Raw genomic sequence first — 4479 nt, forward strand, 5'->3', positions numbered from 1 at the left:
GAGCTGGGTTTGTTCAGCCATGAGAAGAGAAGGCTTTGTGGAGACCTACTAAGAGTCTTTCCACCCCTGCCCGGACCTCATCAAGAAGATGGAGCCAGGCTCTTCCTTGTGCATGATGGGAGGATGAGGGTCAGTGGGCATCAATTGAAACAAGTGAGGAAAAACTGTTTACCCATGAAGACAGTGTAAAAGTTTGCTCTTCACTGGCTGAGGAGGGAGGCAAAGATATTTAGCACAGAATTACCAAGGGAATTTATTCTTTCATATTTCAGCTATGCACATCGCGGTGCCCCAGCCTAATGCATGGGGGACCCCAATACAGAGGAAAGTAGGGTTTATATATGTTACAATACAGTTTTGTAGACCAATCAAATTACTCATGTTAAGGGGTGAGCTAATCAGTTACTCACTATTGCTCATGTAATCAGTATGTACTTGTCCCATGCAGGATCAGTACATGCTTGTCCCATGCAGGTAGTCTTGATGTATGGTCAGTGGTGTGTTAATCTTCATTGTTCTAAACCGATGTCCCTTGCAGGTGGTGTGGGTGGGTTTATATTGGTATCCGGTCGATTGCTGTTCTGGCTGTGGTTACGTGCTTGTTTTTTGGAAAGGTGAATCTTCTATTGTTTTGTCTTTGGTATGAGGTGTTCTCAGCTGGTAAGAGCTGTCTTAGGTTGGGTCTTCAGGTCACATCGACTCTGAGGTAAAAGCTCATAGTCTCAGATAGCGTTTATTGTTCTAAGCAAGTCATATTGCAGTTAGTATCTTGCCTTTCACATTAGTCAAGCACACGAACAGGTTGTCCAGAGAGGTTGTGCCATGTCAATTCTTGGAAGTTGTCAAACACAACATGAATAAATCCCTGAGTAACTCGTTGTGACCCCATAGCTGCCCTTGCTGTGAGCAGGAGGTTGGACTAGAGAACTCCTGAGGTCTATTCCACCAGGAGTGTTTGTGCATTTCCTTCCACCAGAGGTCTGACAATGGTAGGCAAAGCACTCAGGTTCCCCATGACCATGGAAGTAAGTCAGACGTATGTTTGGTTGGATCTTCTGTGTCTTTCTTGTCCTGCACCAGCTGTGCTGCAGAGTGTCCACCCTTGGAGATATTCAAAAGCTGTCAGGACATGGTCCTGAGCAATTGGCTCTAGGTGGCCCTGCTTGAGCAGGGGGCTTGGACAAGATGACCTCCAGAGGTCCCTTCCATCCTCAAGCATTCAATCAATTCTGTGATTCTCTGCTTTATAGCAGGAATTCCTCACTACACCATCAGAGGTACAGGACATCACAGCTCCCTTCTCCCAGTGACAGCTGCAGGGGTGTGAAGCTGGGTGTGCTCCATGGTCTCAGTTGTCAAGTTCCTAATATTAGGTGGGAGAAACAAAAAAAGGAAAACTTCTGATTTGAAAAGGAACTGGGATTCTTAAACAGTCACTGTCAGAGACCAGTAGGTCTGTTGGAAACCTCAGCAAGCCGCTTGATCCCCATCTCAGCCTACAGACAGCACCAACCTCACTTTTCATTGGGGTTTATCTGACCATCAAACATGGAGATGCCCCAGGCAGTGCCCTGCACACCAGGAGGATTCTCTAGAACAGAGCTAATTGCACAGAAGGTGGGATAGGGTCTGTGAGCACTGACCTGGTGTTGTGGTTTAACCCCCGTAGGCAGCTAAGCATCACAAGTCGCCTGCTTAACCTCCCCCTCAATGGGATGGGGAAGAGAATTGCAAGGGTAAAAGTGAGTAAACTTATGGGTCAAGATAAAGACTGTTTAATAGGTAAAGCAAAAACACCCACAAGCAAAGCAAAAAGAGGAATTCATTCACTACTTCCCATCAGCAGGCAGGTGTTCAGCCATCTCCAGGAAAGCAGGGCTTCATCAAGTGTCATGGTTACTTGGGAAGATAAATGCCATAACTATAAACACCTCCTTTTCTTTCTTCTTCCCCCAGTTTTTATTGCTGAGCATGACGTCATATGGTATACAATACTCCTTTTGGTCAGTTGGGGTCGGCTATCCCAGCTGTATCCCTTCCCAACTTCTTGTGTATCTCCAGTCTACTCACTGATGGGGCAACGAGAGAAACCAAGACAACTTTCATGCTGTTTAAGCACTGTTCAGCAGTAGCTAAAACAATGTTGTGTTATCAACACTGTTTTGGTCACAAATTCAAAACAAAGCACCATACGGGCTGCTATGAAGAAAACTTACTCTATGCCAGCCAAAACCAGTACACCACTGCTATAGAGCAGGACTGACAACTCGGGAGCCCATGGGCAGAGGTGCCTGCTCCTCACAACACCCTCAGCCATCACAAACCACAGCTCAAAGAAAAGGGAGCTGCACAGATGTCCTCCCAGTACAGAGAGAGGTAATTTGGGGTTACTATGACAAAAGAAACATTTTGTTTCTTTTCCACTAAAAGTGTCACCTAACTTGTCACTGTCTTTTCCTCCTTGGACAGACCCCTCTGCTCAGAGGCAGCAAATGTCCAATGGCAGTTTCGTTATCCAGTTCCTCTTCCTGGCATTTACAGACATGTGGGCCTGCAGCTCTTGCACTTCTCACTCTTGTACAGCATCTACCTGGCTGCCCTCCTGGGCAACAGCTTCCTCATCACTGCCATAGCCTGTGACCACCACCTCCACACCCACCATGTACTTCTTCCTCCTCAACTTCTCCCTCCTTGGCCTGGGGTCCATTCTCTGTCACTGTCCCAAAAGCCATGGCCAGTTCTGTCTCTGACACCAGGACCATTTCCTATGTAGGGTGTGCTGCCCAGGTCTTTTTATTTTTCTTTTTATGTCAGTGGAGTTTTATCTTCTCACTGTCATGGCCTATGACCACTTTATTACCATCTGCAAACCCCTGCACTATGGGACCCTCCTGAGCAGCAGAGCTTGTGTCAACACGTCAGCAGGTGCCTGGGGTATTGATCTTATCAATGCTGTGGGGCACACTGCCAACACATATTCAATATCACTCTGCCAAGGTAATGCTGTGGACCAGTTTTTCAATTCAGTTCCCTGAATTCTCAAGCTCTCCTGCTCAGACTCAGACCACCTCAGGGAAGCTGGGCTTCTTATGTTTGGTACTTCTGTATTTTCGGGGTGTTTTGTGTCCTTTGTGGCTGTCTTATGTGAAGATCTTCAGGGCTGCGCTGTGGGTCCCCTCTGAGCAGGGATGGCCCAAAGCCTTTTCCACATGCCTCCCTCACCTGTCTGTGGTCTCCCTGTTTCTCAGCACTGCCATGTTTGCCTACATGAAGCCCCGCTCCACCTCCTTCCCATCTCTGGATCTGGTGGTGGCAGTTCTGTATGTGGTGGTATCTCTAACATTGAACCCCCTCATCTACAGCATGAAGACAAGGAGCTCAAAGGTGCCCTGAGGAAAGTGATTGCGTGGATGTTTTGCAATAGTGATAAACTTCCCATCACTCTCCACAAATGACTCCCAGGGTATCCTATTGCAGGCCTGTACTTTACTTGTTTATCATTATAATTATCTGTATTGTTATTTGTGTTTATTATGTTCTTACATAAATGCTTGGATTCATCTCACTTCTAATGAGAAATGAAACCACTTTGTCTCACCTGAAGGAGGAGAGGAGACTCTCACATAGCATCTCTGTAATAAAATGGGATCTCCTCAGTGCACTTGCCTGAAGGCTGGGCTCTTCCTCCAGAGCTGGTGTCAAGAACAGCCCCAAGGAATTGCTCTCCAAATGGGCCTGTTGTTCCATGGAATTGGGAGGCAAAAGCTCATGGTCATGTTGGTAGCTGTTAGCAAGGGTTGGATTTAGGACTAACCCATTGGTGTCTGGTGACAGTGGAGGTGGTGAATGGTCACTCAGGGCTGTCCTACATGTGACAGGGCAGAAGACATCCTCCAGAACAGGAATCTGGAGCTGCCTGGATAGACCAAAGGATCTCCAGGGACCACGTGTGCCTCGGGTGGGCAATGACTGGAGCCCCACATAGTGAGAGATCACCCAAGGTGGAGTCACCCAAAGGGAAAGAGATAAATCCAGATATCTGCAGGGAAACAAAGACAGAATCATAGAATAGTTTGGGTTGGAAGGGACGTCTAAAGGTCATCTAGTCCAACCCCCCTGCTGTGGGCAGAGTCGTCTTCAACTACGTCAGGTCGTTCAGAGCCCTGTCCAACCTGACCTTGACTGTTTCCAGGGATGGGGCATCCACCACCTCTCTGGGCAACCTGTTCCAGTGTTTCACCACCCTCAGCATAAAAATTTTCTTCCTTATATCTGGTCTATATCTAGATGGACACAGCTGACCATACACAGACCAACTCCAATAGGGACCAGCCCCTTTAAAGCCACCACACCAGCAGCAGCAGGACATACACAATCATGAACACCACAACTGGCCCCATCCTGTTCCCCTTTTCAAACTATCTTGGTGTAAAGGTCACAAGTGATCTGTGTGTCCTGTGAGGCACTTACCCATGGACT

General features: G+C 47.5%; 1 pseudogene; it reads left to right on the forward strand.

Moving 5' to 3' along the window:
* Nucleotides 1–2353: 2353 nt before the first annotated feature.
* On the forward strand, nucleotides 2354–3455 carry LOC143173481 (olfactory receptor 14A16-like; annotated as a pseudogene).
* The last annotated feature ends 1024 nt before the right edge of the window (nucleotides 3456–4479 follow it).

The sequence above is a fragment of the Aptenodytes patagonicus genome, unplaced genomic scaffold, assembly GCF_965638725.1.
Source record: "Aptenodytes patagonicus unplaced genomic scaffold, bAptPat1.pri.cur scaffold_88, whole genome shotgun sequence".
Lineage (NCBI taxonomy): Eukaryota > Metazoa > Chordata > Aves > Sphenisciformes > Spheniscidae > Aptenodytes > Aptenodytes patagonicus.